This window comes from Amblyomma mixtum, chromosome 3, assembly GCF_055824585.1.
Source record: "Amblyomma mixtum isolate Tamu chromosome 3, ASM5582458v1, whole genome shotgun sequence".
NCBI classification, from domain to species: Eukaryota; Metazoa; Arthropoda; class Arachnida; order Ixodida; family Ixodidae; genus Amblyomma; species Amblyomma mixtum.
Genome location: NC_143014.1, coordinates 328,111,880 through 328,128,200, shown reverse-complemented (window position 1 = coordinate 328,128,200; position 16,321 = coordinate 328,111,880). Strand labels below are relative to the sequence as shown.

Genomic DNA, 16,321 nt, shown 5'->3' with positions numbered 1-16,321 from the left:
CTACAAACAGTGCACCTGAAGACACCGTGTATACCTACGTGAAACAGGGGCTTTGATGAAGTGATCTGAACGCTATACATGCATTTTAAAATATGCGAAAGTACAGGAATGCCTTCAATTGGCTAAAAATGATACCTGGTAATTGCTGTCAAACATTATCCGCCGTCTAAAGCTAAAGCAACGGTGAGGATAATGCAACAGTGAAAGAACTCCGTTGTGAGAAAACCGCAATACTCAAACCTGTGTGTTCTCTTCTTCAACCATGTAGATACGCAGCCGTGTAACACGCCTGGTACCAGCGAGCTGCTTTCTAACCAACCGGCGACTTTGCAAGCCGGCACTGATGCAGTGAGGGAGATTTCAGCAGGTTTGACTGGGGCAGCACGTCTGCTCGAAGTGTGACTTTTTTTGTAGCGCGTTCTGTTCGTTTGCGCAACATACAAGAACCGTCCCCAACGGCAATGTGAACTTATTTGTTTGCAGCATCTGTAAAAGTAAATATTTTTTCCTTAAACATTTACAGGAGCACTTCAGGGCGGTCAAGGTTAAACATACAAAAACTAATAATCCCAGAAAAAGGAGACTTGAAAGTTTTGAAAGTTGTGTCCATGAACAAAGCCCTGCATCTCTATAACAACAGCCCAGAAATCATGACATCGTTCCCTGCATGCTAATGTGTCTCTGTAGGCGTCTTGAAGGTCGGCGCAGGTGTCCGAAAACGTGCATTGACGACGTTGTCCAAGAAGTGAGCAATATGTTTACCGTGGCTCAATTTCTCTTTGATACATCACATTTTACAACAGATCGGCTTCGGAAACGCTGCTACGAGAACGCTGGAATATATGTGCCTCCAACTGCAGTGCAACTGACAAGAACAAAAAAAGCATACATTTTCAAACTTGAAAATCTGCTAGAAAATTTTTCAAGCACCCAGAAGTTGTCACCCCCGTGAGGAACCTTCGTGAAAGCAAATATTATTCCGTAATTGAATACTTTTTTAAGGGGAGCAGGTTTCGTTCACACCCAATTTTCGGGAAGCAAAAAAATAACATTACTCTGCTTAGCCTGTACTACGACGGCATTGAATTAGCAAAACCCAATTGGCATGAAGAGAGGAAGGCGAAGAAAGCTGAGTATGTTCTACATATCTGTTCTAAATCTTCTACCTCACGAACGCTCCCCGCTCAGCAATATATTCTTGCTAGGAGTTGGCTACACATCCGATTTAGAGCATCACGCTGCACTTCTAGCGTTTCTTCATAACTTTACAACAGAGCTTAAAGTTCTAAGCACTGAAGGAATGATATTTGAAAGAGACCAGGGCCCAGAAAAATTTTTTGGCGCTCTCATGACCTTGACAGGAGATGCACTGGCTGCCCACTCATTAGTAGGATTTAAAGAATCGTTTGGCCCTGCAGTGTGTCGTTCCTGCCGCATATGTCTAGTGCAAAAGGCAGGCTATGCACAGCTTAGTCGACATGAAGAATGCATTCTCAGAACGGAAAGCGAAATTACTGCACCGGTGCAGCAGTTGAAAGAATGGCCGCACATCTGCTGCACTAACCTGTCGAAAGAGTTCGGTATAAATGGAAGGGCCGTGTTGAGCTTTTTCCTGTTTGACAAAAGATATCTTGTGTGATTTTATGCACATTCTATTAGAGGGCATCGTACCGAAAGAAATCTCACTTTTTTTTGAAAACTGCAGTTCTTTTTTAAAAAAAATGCCGGTTTTCTCGCAGAGAATGGAACGAAGCAAAAAGCAAGTTTAGTTTTCATCAGTAGGTCAGCAGCAGTGATCGGCTAAAGATGTTCGAGCCGGATCTAACCGTTGTTACTTCTGCAAGTGCATCACTGGTGTTAATCCTGCACCTTCCTCTGACTCTGGTCTCCCACTTGCCTGAAAATTCTCTTCATGTGCGAAGTCTCGTCCGGTTAGAATGCTGTCACCGGTCCTGGCTACTAAGGCCGCTGGCGAATTGGAGGAATTAGTTGCTGACCACCGTGACATGTTTTTAAAGGGCTATGGAGAACCAGCAATGTCTCCTGAACTGTAAGTGCTGCACACAGTAGAGCAGATCAAAACCCATGGTCCTGGCCGCCACCATTGGACAATGCGAATGGAAGCTAAGAATGGACTTCAAGGCAAAAAAAAATGTTTAATTTCAAGAACTTGAAGTTTTCCGTAAGCGATTTCCTTCAGATAAACACTCCATATGCTCTTTGGAATGACAATGACACTCCAAGGACGGGACATTCTGTTAATAAAGTAACCTCAGTCCGTGGTGCTCCCTGTAGTAACGGAGTGATCCGTTCGGCGTTTTAATCACTCGCCACTACACACATTCTTTTTCTACAACACAACAACCACCATTTATTTACATGGATGAGAAAAGGCGGCACATTCCATCATCGACCACGGCAAGTCCACCACACAGCACACACTCCCAACACACTCTCTGCCGACCGACTGACCACCCTGCCTGACAACCCATCTCGCTCCCCACCGCGACCGTCCCGACCCTTTCCCAGAAAGGACATATAATCCCTCCGAGGTCGTCGTGCGGGGAGGTTCGGCGCGTTCGGCCAACACCCTCTATTCGGCGCCCACTGGTCTCAAGGCAAGGGGGTAATGCCCTGTGCGACAACACATGTGCGACAACTTCGCCGACGCGCCGCACCGATCGTCGCGTGCGATCTGCCATCCCACTGCAAGCAGGGACACACGGAGCGGTGAGCATCGCTGCGCCGCTCTACCCAAGCTCCGCCCACAACCGCTGTCACACTTCGCCGCCGTGCAGCGGTGCCTCAGCGCTGCTTGTGATCGTGTACAAATATCCCAAGAAAATACAAGATTGCCTTGTGATCAGAAAGTCTGCTCGAGCAGCGACAAAGCATGCCTGCTTATGTTGCGAGCTTTCGGCAACGGCACCGCTCGCGGGCGCTCTGGGCGACGAGCTCTGCTACTGCCTGGCTGCCGTGGTCGTCGCTAGGCCTATAGCCTCTTTCGTATCGAAGCCGCAGCGGCCGGCGCTTCGGAAGTCGCCTGAGCTATAATAAAAGGCCTACTCCACACATCGCTCTATTGTCAATAGCATGATCTCACAATAAAGTAATAATATGGTCAATTTCCGCGACGCCTTCGGCAGCGAAGCGAGCGGGCGCCAGGCGAGCCTACCAGCGGCAGCTGCGAAGCGGTTGTGGAAAGAAGTTTGCTTGTATCGCAGTCGTTACCTTTAGCAGCAGCTCAGTATTGGTCAGCGATCCTCAAAAATGACATATTCTTTCACATTTCTGATCTCAGGGTTTATTATTTAAGTCAAGAACACACTTTAGCTCGTTTTTATGACACCGGCAGACGGGATGGCTCGGCCCCGAGCGCCCTGAGCATCGCGCTCTACGTCATCATGACGCTGCCGCTCTCTGCGCTCGCATTGGCTCCTGCTTCCCGTCGTTGCGTTTGTCGCGTGCGGCTCGTCGTTGGCATCCAGCAGGTTGGACGCATGCGACGAGCTGCGTTCGGTCGTTGCGACGACGGTCGCAACGACGCGCCGCAGCGAATCGCACGCACTTTTCGCACATGTGTCCCCGCCTTAACACTCCCCCCCAGAATGCGTGGAGCGCATTCTACAATTCTGTCAACTGCCGCCAAACGACCCAAGCATCTCAGGGGTCAAAGCGGGCGGCTCCCCATCCGCCGTCGGCAGAGTCGTTAGCCCTCTCCCAAGGAGAAAGCTTGATGGGGCTAGGGGGTCGCCCTCTCTGACCTTGTTGTACACATAAGTCAATGGCCGAGAATTTACAACGGCTTCAACTTCGCAAAGGATGATGGCTAAGTGTTCAGCTTCTAGGCATTTCTTTCCGATCACTTTTCTTAATGAAATCTCCACTGAGCGCACCATCCTTTGATAGAAACAACCCCACCATGGCACCCGGTCAACAATAAAGCGCCCCTCAACTTCTGCACATGCAAAACGGTCCACGACAGCTGGGTGGCGCAGCGTATTTCACAGTTTGGTCAGTTCGTTTGCTGCTCGCTTGAAGGTCTGCGCGTTTGGTAACGGTCCCGTCGGAGCACTTTGCGGTGGAGAACTGAACCGTTGACAAGTGACACAGGCACGCACCACCATTTTCACAAAATCTCTGCCGAGGGGGACCCAACACCTCTCGTGCAGTTGCACGAGTGCGTCCCTTGCTCCGGCGTGCAGCATTTTTCGGTGTGCGTTGATTGACAGGAGAGAGGCATGCCGATGGTCTTTCTGCAGGACGATGGGGCTCTTTCCGTAGGTTATCTAACCTTCGTCCTACTTCGTTCTCGCTTGGGTTTTCTGTCGGTGTGTCGTTTTCCTCTAATGTGGCTCGCAGAACGATCGCCTGGGCGCTACCCAGTACTGGGAAAGACGAACTGCTCTTTCCGTGCACCGCCCATCCGAACATCGTCTCCAACGCGGTCAGGCTGCCTTTTAGACGACGAATTTGGCCTGTCACCGCTGCCCAGTAATGGTCCTGTCAGCATTCACATTTCTGACGAGCCATGCGGTCCCAACACGCCAGCACACGACATTTAACGCTCCTGCTCAGCGACCACGAGGCGCCCCGCATCCTAACTTTCTCCTACGAGCGTCCCCCTTTACAAGCCACGATGCTGCGCCTTACGACAGCGGAGTCCTAGGAGAAGTATCTTCAACCAACACGTTTGGACTTGTCACAAGAGGCCAGACAGCCAGGCGCCGTTTCCTCCTCCCCCGGACGCCAGCGCGCGAGGCAAGATTTGAGGCGGTTGGCCGCGCGGTCGCTGGTTGGTCCTTTCGGAGTGCCGCCTTTGGATTGGCCAGTTCGGAGGGGCCACCGTTCCTCAGGCTATAAAAGCCCCACCGCTGCAGCATGAGAGAGAGATGACCGAGAGGCGCCGACGATAAGAGACGCGTCGGCGAGGCCCTCCCAACTCTGCAGATCCGCCGAACCTCCTACGTATCAGTTATCTCATTCTTGTATTCTTGTCTTAAATTCTTGTCTTAAAATAAATCAATTTCTTTATTCGAAAAGAATCCGGCCACTTCTTGCTAACATGGCGCAGCCGACAGGATCTGCAGAGGCGTCACCCGTGAACGAAGACCGAGCCGACAACGTGGAGCTCAGCAGAACGCCGACGGTGAGCTTGGAGTCCCCGCTCATTCTGTCCCTTCTGGCATCGGGAGCACGCAACGCACTGACCACCTTGAAGAAACGGCAACTGGTGGAAGAGCTCCGATGCCGAGGACTTTCGTGCAGCGGCCGCAAGGACGACCTCGTGACGCGGATCATGGACGACAACGCTCGCCGCCAAGCCGAGAGGGCGGAATTCGAAAGACTGCTGGCCGAGAGAGACCATCTGCGGAGGCTTCTTGCTCAACGACAAGTGTCACACGATACGAGTGACAGCACGGACCAGCGCCCACTGTCGACACGGGCCGGCAACGAAACGGGCTGCCTACGACACGACGGACCCCGCGCCCCAGCCACGGACACTACGGTGCAACACACGGTGTCGCCGCAAGCGGGCCACGAAACGGGCTCCCTACGACACGACGGACCCCGCGCCCCTGCCACGGACACTACGGTGCAACACACGGTGTCGCCGCAAGCGGGCCACGAAACGGGCTCCCAACGACACGACGGACCCCGCGCCCCTGCCACGGACACTGCGGTGCAGCACACGGTGCCGCCGCAAGCGGACCACGAAAAGGGCTCCGAACGACACGACGGACCCCGCGCCCCTGCCACGGACACTACGGTGCAGCACACGGTGTCGCCGCAAGCGGGCCACGAAACGGGCTCCCAACGACACGACGGACCCCGCGCCCCTGCCACGGACACTACGGTGCAGCACACGGTGTCGCCGCAAGCGGGCCACGAAAAGGGCTCCCAACGACTAGACGGATCCCGCGCCCCAGCCACTGATATTACGGTGCAGCACACGGTGCCGCCGCAAGCGGGCCACGAAAAGGGCTCCCAACGACACGACGGACCCCGCGCCCCTGCCACGGACACTTCGGTGCAGCAGCCGCTGTCACCGAGATCGAGCCACGGAACGGGCTCCCCACGACACGACGGACCCCGCGCCCCAGCCACGGATATTACGGTGCAGCAGCCACTACCGACACGAGTTGGCCACGAGACGTGCCTCCAACGACACGGCGCAGCTTTCGCATCTGCTACAGTTACTACAATGCAGAAGCCATTGCCAAGACGAGCGGGCTCATCCATAAAGCCAGCGCCGCGACGAAAGCACGGCAGGATGCGGAACGATCTAACAAGGCCGACTCCCTGGACCAAGAAACGTTACGAACGAGACAAACACGGCAGTCCGCATAAGTCGTATCACGTCCCCAGGTGGAAACGACGACGCAGTCGTATCGGTGAGCATCACGGTACAAGCCCGACTCCCTGGACCAAGAAACGAAACGAACGAGACAAACACGGCACTTCGCACAAGTCGCATCGTCTCCCTAGATGGAAGCGAAGGCGTATTAGAACGGGCTGGACGCAAGCCACAAGGTACGCGGCGGAGAACGCACAGCTCGCCCAAGAATTGCTGTCGACAACGTGCGCCTGAGGACAGGCGCAAATTTTGGAAAGGCCGTGTCAGCATTCACATTTCTGACGAGCCATGCGGTCCCAACACGCCAGCACACGACATTTAACGCTCCTGCTCAGCGACCACGAGGCGCCCCGCATCCTAACTTTCTCCTACGAGCGTCCCCCTTTACAAGCCACGATGCTGCGCCTTACGACAGCGGAGTCCTAGGAGAAGTATCTTCAACCAACACGTTTGGACTTGTCACAAGAGGCCAGACAGCCAGGCGCCGTTTCCTCCTCCCCCGGACGCCAGCGCGCGAGGCAAGATTTGAGGCGGTTGGCCGCGCGGTCGCTGGTTGGTCCTTTCGGAGTGCCGCCTTTGGATTGGCCAGTTCGGAGGGGCCACCGTTCCTCAGGCTATAAAAGCCCCACCGCTGCAGCATGAGAGAGAGATGACCGAGAGGCGCCGACGATAAGAGACGCGTCGGCGAGGCCCTCCCAACTCTGCAGATCCGCCGAACCTCCTACGTATCAGTTATCTCATTCTTGTATTCTTGTCTTAAATTCTTGTCTTAAAATAAATCAATTTCTTTATTCGAAAAGAATCCGGCCACTTCTTGCTAACAGTCCGATCCGATCAGAATATCAATTGAGCGGTGTTCTAGCTCGTTCAGGTCATCGCCTAAACTGCAGCCAAGGTTGTGCAATTCTTGTATGATACTTTCGTCTGGGCTTGGCAGATCCTGCTGACAGATAGTCGGTGTTTCGAGAGCGTCGATCTCGTACCTTCGGTTATTTTGCCGGCTTCGCAAAGTCAGCTGAACCCTTCGAAAGGTGCGTTCTTGTTTACCGCCTCCAAACACGCCGACTGTTAAGATTTCGGTACCGAGGAGCTTGCAGTTGAGCTCCTTTGATAGCTGTTCGGCAATAAAGGAGCGCTGGCTACCAGTGTCAAACATAATTCTAGCCAGTTTTCTCTTCTTCTGGCTCTCGGCCCATGCTGTCACAGTTTGGAGCAGAACCGCCGGTGTCGCGCCACACTGCGTTGCTTGTAGGCTGAGTGGACTAGAGCTTCCGTTTACGTCCTTCTGTGTCTCATGCGATCGAGCGTCTCGCCGGTCGGGAATGAAGCTCAGGTCGCACATCGTTGAGACATGCCTGCCGCGACACTTACTGCAAGATAGCATGCTCTTGCACATCCTTGCCGTATGTTTTGGCCTCGTACATCGGAAACATCGGCCGTTCTCCCGTAACATGCGTTTCTTCTCTGATAGCTCCCTTGCGGTGGTGCAGTTCTCTGTTGCATGCTGTTCTGACTTACACAGGAAGCATTCCAGTTCCTTCATTGTGCCATGCAAGGCTGCCGCCGACGAGTGTCGAGGATTGCCAAGATATGCTGCACTGTTCACCAGTTCATGCGCCTGATTACGGGACATGGGCTTACCAGTTGCGTCGTTGTGTTGCTCCCTGCCCGCCCTTTCTCGGCTATCAACTTCGATCCGAAGGAATTCCAGAAGTGCGCGCAGCTCTTTCTTATGCACCGACTCTGTTCCTGTCTCGGAGCTGGTGTCGGTGGTTGAGGCGTTGCCGTTGTTGGAGCCCTCTGCGTCCTTCGAGGCCATTATCCTGTTGTACAGCAGGCTCAGGTCGGTCGGAAGCGCCCGGAGCACAAGAGGGTAGAGCATTGCGCAGTACGATTCTTCGCCCACACCCAACGCCTTAAGGTGGCGGTTCCACTGCCGCCATCTTGCGAGTAGTTCATATTCTGCCACCAGGCTACGACACTGATCCATCACTGAGAAAGTGTCTACCCGTCTTGCCCCCAGCGACCCGAGACTGGTTTTGGTTGAGATGTTGAGATACGTGTCCGGTCCTTTCTTGACCCGTGCACCTGTGCTGCGTGAGGGTTCTTTTGTTGCTGCGCCTGCCTTCAGAGGATTACAAACGAACCATGGCAAGCCCGGCTGCTTGTCCTCGTCGTGCGTGAGGGGGGAGGTGTTGGCTGGGGTGGTTCCACATGCTTCTTTCTCTGCCTGTCCCTTGCCAAAGCCAAAGAGAGTGGGGCGAGCCGGGGCAAAGAGGGTACCGTCTTTGTCCAAACGGCGTCAGAGGTGAGGTGATCCTTGTTCGGGATAAGGATGCCAGCACGGGAACAGAGGACCGTTTCCTTCTCTCTCTTGTTTAGCCTTGTCTAAATAGCCGCAGAAAGCTGTACCGTCGATGTTACTATCTGGAGGGCCTCCTTTGAGGGAATGTGCCGTTTCGTTCTTGAGTTTTACGCGACTACAGACTTTCCTGTTTTCAATGTCGTGACATATATTAGTGGGAGCAAAGAAAAAGAAAAAAATAATGCTGCCCAGCCCGCATCGCAAAAGGCACAACGTCGACACAGTGGAACCTTGGGAGAGTTAGTGATAACTGTCGACATAATTGCACAGAGCAAATTAGTAAGTAAGCGAAAAGAGGAAGCGGACGCCAAAAATAAGGAAGGTGTGAAATAAAGAAAATTAATTATGTTTATGTCCCATGTATATATTTCTAGCGTTTTTTTTTTTCAATGAACCTTATAGTTGAAATCGGTGCCTTTCTTGTGTCCTTCCTTCTGCCCTCGTCTTTTGCGCGTTCAATCACTTCGTCACTGTTGATGCATAGTAATATTAGTAGTAGTCGGAACACTCCTGGTCTAGAGTGTAACCTGCTAACTATAGCGCTGAAAAAATATATATTTTTTTATCAAATGATATTGCATCTATGATAAGAAAACTATAACAAAGACAGCTATACAATTTAGTCAACGCTCAGCGTATGCCTGTCCAACCTTATAAACTATGGTTGGTAAAGAAAAAGGCAGAGAGAAGTGGGCAATTGTCAATTTCTGTTTACCCTTGAGATGAATCGACATTGCGCAAGAGACGTGAAATTGCTATTGAGAGGGTTAGCACCGCAGGGTGTTGGAATGTGTTTACCTCAGAAGCAAATATTCGTCGTACATGCGGCGGCACCTTGCAACCAATTCCGATCAACTTCGACGGAATTTTGCCAAGGCTCACAAAAATGTAGTATACAGATGCATACCATTCACGAGGCGGACTCGAGACTTTTTTATAGACATTGTACGAAGAAGAACGGGGGGGGGGGGGGGCGAGGTGTGCAGGAATGCTGCCAAAAAAAAGGGTCGGCTAGAAAGCGATAGTTCTGTAGGCACTTAGGGCGACCCCCTCCCCTCTCTCGTTTGGACCCTCAACTGCGTGCTCTTATTCATTTTAGACGTACGTCTTTCTTGTATCCAGTTTGCATCATTAGGTTGCTTATTCCCTCCAGAATTTTCCATCGCGTGTTGAAATGTATATCTTTCTAACCTTGCGTCGATTTGCCTCGATTTGGTTGGGTCAAAGATTGAAAAAGTGCGCCCGCGTATGTGTGTGTGTATGCGTGCGTGTCCACGCGCGCGTACCTGGAAACTGTAGGAACAGCTGCTATTTTCACACCGTCTATTGTCAGGAAACTATAGCCTCGTTTACATGAACCCGACTTCGGCGGGTCGAGCCAGGAGATCGAGTTGAGCAAGGTCAGCCCAACTTGACTGCATGTTTACATGAACTCGATTTTAGCGAGTCGCGACCGGTTCAACAGCAGCGGCACCAAGCGTCGAACGGCGCAGCGGGAAAGGGCAGTGGCAGCCGGGAAGATTGCGGCATGCACGGCTGCCTCGCAGGCGCTACGGCGCAAGCGAATAACAGGTTCGCATTTATCACCCCTCCTTCCACTAACCCTACTCAGACCGGTTTACGTGCTGTCTGCTGTTGGGGTCGAGTGAGTCAACCCACCCCCTGCAGCGGAGTTGGCTGCACTCGCTCCCTCGACTCCCGGACCCGACTCGTTTACATGAACCCAGTAACCGGTTTTCAGCTCAAATCCTCCACTCAACCCGTCATGTAAACACCGCTTATAACGTGCTTGTAATCATTTTCCGAGAATTCCTTTTCCTGCGGCGCTAGTCTACCCCGCCTGCAGGAGGGGCGCGCAGCAAGGGGAGGGGGCGGCCCTTTGTGCCAGTTCCCGAAAAGGGGACTTCTCAGCACTATAGTCGGTTACAACAAAAGAACGAAGCGGCACACGCAACTCAGACGGAGCTCTCCAGCCAATCACGTCGATTTGTGTGGCTGTGCATGCAGCCAAGTCTGCGAAAGAGAACGAAGGAGTCGGCGCTTTGTCCCCGTGTCGCCGACGGTGGATGTCCTTTGTTCGGGATAAGGCTAAAAGAATAATAACGCAAAAAGAAAGGAAGAGATTTTGCTGCCCCGGCATCCGCCATCGTCTCTAGGAGCACCTGAGCAGGAGCAGGGGAAAAGACAGGGAGAAAGGCGAAGGTACTAGTAGGTGTGGTGCCCCCGTTAATTGTCTCAGCTGCACTGGCCACTAAAGGGGGAGGGGGGGGGGAGAGGGCTGGGCTGCTCACCTTTCGCATAGATCCGCGCGAGAGCGTCTTTTTCGCAAAAGCGCTGAATGCTTCAGGCGGGGTCATATTCGGCAACAGACGGTCGTGGCAGCTTCAGTCTCCACTGCTGTCGCGGGGCACCTGTGGTGACCGAACAGAAAACTGTTCGGTCGACGCGCTTGGCTGGGCGGTCTCCTTTGATGGGCATGTGCTGCTTCGTTCTTGAGTTGTACCCGACTTATATACCACATGGATTCATTTCAGCGGTGGAACATGGCGCCCTCTGAACCACGGCATTCGTTTGAAAGAAGTGCGAGTCTAGTTCAGGAAAACTGCACCTGCTCCATGGTTAGTGCTGAAATAGTGCAGCTGCAGCCGCCATGGAAGCAGATGATGGTTTGCGGGTTGTGATAAACGGCGGAGACTCAAGTAACTTTCACTCGTCGACAAGCTAGAACGCTGCTCGAGTTCTCCAAAGAAACGGATCGAGGCTGGTTCATGGCAACATGATATTGTGATGTGCGGTTTGCACATTTCTTCATGAGATACGAGAGGTTGGCTGCCGCTGATGTAGGCTGTAAACAGCTGGCTCCAATTCATTGGCATCGCAAAGGCTAGCGAATACCAGGCCTGCACTCGACCATCCGTTTTGGAAGCAGACAGTGCCAAACTGCGCTCAAAGTGCCGGAACTAGCGGTACACACCCGCCGCACCGCCGCTGCCGCAGAACTTTGCCGAACTGGTGCATTGAGTGCAGGCGAATCGAGCGCTCTCCAACTTCCCCTCCACAGCGCTAGCCGGAACAACGAACAACCGGCAGCACGAAGCGAAAGCCTGTCTCTTCCCTTTCCTGTCGCTTTAGCAATGCCAAAGCTGTCCTCGAAAAATAATACGACGCCCAGATGCGTTTCGTAGCGTCAGGTGAAAAAAATTGGCAGTGGCTTAGCTCTGCTATGCCTGGATCTTACACCGTGGCCTGGATATACGTAGCGTCAAGTGATCCGGTGTTTCGGCCGCACGTTTCGCCTTGGCTGCTCGACGGCAAACTGCCAGGCGACAACCTCGGGATCGGAAGAATTTACATTTTCCAGTCTTCTGCGCCGTTTGGCAGCGGCTCGACTCTCCTTAGCTTACCAGAGCTTACATGTTGAGCGCGACCGTCATTTCTCCGCGCACCCTCCTCGCGCATGCGCAGTAGCGCGCGGCGCAACTGTCGTAAACACGAGGTCACGCGTCGGAGAGGAGCGCAGGCCGGCGGCGCCGGCAGCGAGGAGCTCGCACCGGCGGACCTGCGCCTCTCGTGACGTCACGCGGTTCTCGCGCTGCGCATAACAGGCGGCGCACACTCGCGCAAAACTCGGCTCTGACCCGCGTAGTGTGGCTTTACTAGCTTTACGCTACAAAACAATCCAGCAAAGCAATATGGCGGAAATCTGCTTGGAAGTTCGACACACACTACATAGGGCAAAATCGAGGGAAACGTGCGAACATCGTAGAGGTATCGTTCCCTCTCGTGAACACCTCCTGATTGTAAATGTTTAGCAGCGCCACACTCGTTATTTTTTTGAACTGTGATTATTTAGTACACGTGCATGTGTGTAGATGGCGCTACTTACTAAATTTATCTACATTTATCGCATGTCGCTGCGTTATTGCTATTATTGTTTGTATTCTGTGGGCTTTGTTCTTGGCAATTGTTACAAGTTGATTAAAGGAATGAGAGACCGACATTTTACGAGTATATTGGCCAGAAAAAAAGAAGCCGCGGAACGTTTCAAGAGCTTGTGTCCTTCATGAGGAGAACAAAAATGGTAGCTAAAATCAACTAGACATTGCGCATTCCCCAAAAGCCGTAGAGTAAAGGCGATGCTTAGCCGCGTAGAGCGAAGTATTAAGTTTCTTCACGCAAAATCTCAAAACTGCCACGCGCTGGTTACCTGAACAATTTTGCATTCCGTTTTTAACTATTTCGAAAAAACGCTAATTTTGATCAGGAATAACTTTTAAACTAAACAAGGCAGACGGATGAAATTTTCAGAATGGAAGGGCGATTAGACGATCTCAAACTGTACAAAAAGGCGCCGCAATGCAATGCATATCCCAAAAGTTATTGCAGATTACATTGTTCTGTTTTCTATGCTTTTCAAACATGTGTGGCTAATAAACTAATCTATACACGTACTTCTAAATGCTTAAATATGTTGATTAGCATTCGATCTCCAAGTATCTTGAAAGATATTTCTCTAGGTGCAAGAGGTTTTTCACAATTTTGCATTTCCTGAGACAAGTTGAGCTCAACTGCCAGTTTTCATCTTTGCGTTTTCTTTTACAGTTGAAACAAATTTGCAGCTACCGTTAAACAAAATGCATCTTTTGAAAGCAGAGAAAAGTAGCTTTTCGGAGATATCTGAACCATATTTATGAAGCGAACGAGCGAGGTACAGTCGACGTACAAATATCACCAAAAATGGTTCCCGCTCACCGTCAGAGTGGGACCGCCACCTTAAGGCCGCGCATGTGAGCCTGAAGGCTGTCATACCAGCGCCGCAGAGTGTGGGCACTGCCGGTCGATGACACCTGTGCGACCGCCATGAGGCCTTCCATCTGGTCCTGGATGAGGATGGCTTGATTCGCGAATCGCTGCTTGAGGATGTCAATGGCGTGGTTGTAGCACTCCACCGTCAGTTGCAACCCCTCGATGGCAGATGCTCCGTCTCCTGTCAGTGCAGATCGCAAATACTGAAATTTCTCTGCTGGCAATAGGTCCGAATTATTGTGGATCGATATTACAAATAGCTCCCAAAATGGCTGCCAATTCCTTCTTTCGCCATTAAATTTCAGGAGTTCCAATTTGGGGAGTCTTGTCTTGGCAGTCGTTCCTGTCGTTGGGCTTCGATCTTCGTTTGATTTAGTGCTGCCCACGTTCGTTCCTTCTGTGCTGCGTTTCGCTGCAGACTTCAGCTTGGCTAGAGAAGTCACGATCTTGTCGCCGTATTCGATGATGGTTGCAAACTCTGCGTCGGCTTCCTGTTCGCTGATCAAAGGCTCGATCAAAGGCAAATACTTTCGATACATAGCCTTTATTATTTCACCTTGGCCAGAAGATATAAGCAAGATCTTCATAGCGAGGAGGCTCTTATTCCATCCATAGCAAACTTAAAACTAAGAGAAGGCAGGTTGACGTCTCGGTCTCCAGAAATTTGGAAGGTTCCTTTTTTGCGTACAAATTTTAGCCGTCAAATGTTAGAGTATTCCCTTCCATCGTTACTTAACTATCTGCACAGTCATAACATCAATTTAGAAAATATTAGCATGTCAATGCTGAAGACTTTTTTTTCGTCATAATAAAGATGGTACCTTCACTAAGAATTGTATAATGATGATGTTTTTTTTCTGCTCTACATATGTATTGTGCTTATGCTATCTTCCGACATCAAAATGCAATATTCTTATTTTGTTATTTTGCTTCAGTTCGTGCAGTGGCTTTGCACATTTATTATATTTTTTTATTGTGTAAATGTGTCCGGAAAATTAATCACTACTAATGTAAATACGTTGCGCAACCGTTGTATGCCTTGTAAAGAGGGGCTTGAACCTCGTCAAGTGAACTATTCCGGCCGCGGCGGCTAGAATTTCTTTGAAGGAGAAATTCTAGAGGCCCGTGTACTGTGCGATGTCAGTGCACGTTAAAGAACCCCAGGTGGTCGAAATTTCCGGAGCCCTTCACTACGGCGTCTCTCATAGCCTTAGTCGCTTTGGGACGTTAAACCCCACAAAACAAAACCAAAAACCAAGTGAACTATTTTTCACTTTTGTTCGAGCCCCTACCGCTTTGACGGAAATAAATCATATCATATCATATCACGGCGTCTACATCGTTCAGTTGACGTTGAGTCAATTGCAGACGTTCGATAATTACCTCCAGATCCTCGGCGTTCGGTGCGGTAGACTTCAGCAATGCTTCTGCCTCACCAACCAGACGCGTTGCTTGAGTTCGCAGGGCCTTCCTCTTTTTCTTCGAGATCTCCATGTCTTTCGTGGAATCGATCTTGGTGGTCCGTTGATGTTGCAGAATCGTTCTCCCGGCTTTCGGCACCAGAAATTAGTGTAGTAACGGAGTGATCCGTTCGGCGTTTTAATCACTCGCCACCACACACATTCTTTTTCTACAACAGAACAACCACCAATTATTTACATGGATGAGAAAAGGCGGCACATTCCATCATCGACCACGGCAAGTCCACCACACAGCACACACTCCCAACACACTCTCTGCCGACCGACTGACCACCCTGCCTGACAACCCGTCTCGCTCCCCACCGCGACCGTCCCGACCCTTTCCCAGAAAGGGCATATAATCCCTCCGAGGTCGTCGTGCGGGGAGGTTCGGCGCGTTCGGCCAACACCCTCTATTCGGCGCCCACTGGTCTCAAGGCAAGGGGGTAATGCCCTGTGCGGCTGCCACCGTACTCCCTATGTCCTAGGTCCGAAACTTTGCAAAACAGGGCTTTCTGCTTGTGATGTTGGGAAGACAGCCCTCTCTGTTGAAGCTGTGAATGCGAGGAACGTAAAGCTCAGACTTAAAGAGGTTCTCGTCGGAACCCCGAATCACGACCCTTGCTTCTGAAGAATAGATGCCATAGTCTTCTTTTGTACTCATATCTTATTATGCAAGGTTCAGAGCAACATATCATACATGAATGATGTTAATGCATTTTTGGGGAAGGAGACTTGTCACGCGACCATAATTACTCCTGAAAGCTTGGTGCTTCCATGGCCTGTGTTCCAGTACGAGAAGCAAAATCAGTCGTATTCCATTCCTCAGAGCGCCTTCACTGCTTCCCATATAGATTAATTACGATGACGCGAGTTTACCGTGAAAAATTTCTACCCAAATGCCCAGCTATTGTCCAAAGAACTTCCGCACAAACAACTGCGCAATGTAATAATAGTAGATATAGATTGCTGTCACCGTTTCTTTGTTTACGACCGCCTCCTAGCACTCATCATATAGGACACATGCTTCCTGTTTCATTGGCTTCGACTTCTTCGTTTAAATGACCTCTTACTGGCGCACCCTACAATAAACATATTACTGGCGCACCCTGTAATAAACATATTGAATTAAAATTTTAAGAGTTTATGCTGACCACGCAGTGTTCCAGAGGAGAATGTGATGTTCTGGTGTGTTAGGCTTGCATGTTTGAAGAATTACGGCAGGACTTCGTAACTATCGCATGCCATGTTTGGCTTCCTTTTTTAAACGCGTGTTTTCACGTCGTGCATCGATATAGTGCATTACTTCTTTTACAAAGAACGGCTTTCAGT

At 51.0% G+C, this 16,321-nt stretch overlaps 1 protein-coding gene across 2 annotated transcripts in view; it reads right to left on the bottom strand.

Moving 5' to 3' along the window:
- Nucleotides 1-16,321, bottom strand: part of LOC149355890 (uncharacterized) — a 123,603-nt gene that overhangs the window by 92,145 nt on the left and 15,137 nt on the right. The window lies entirely within an intron of this gene.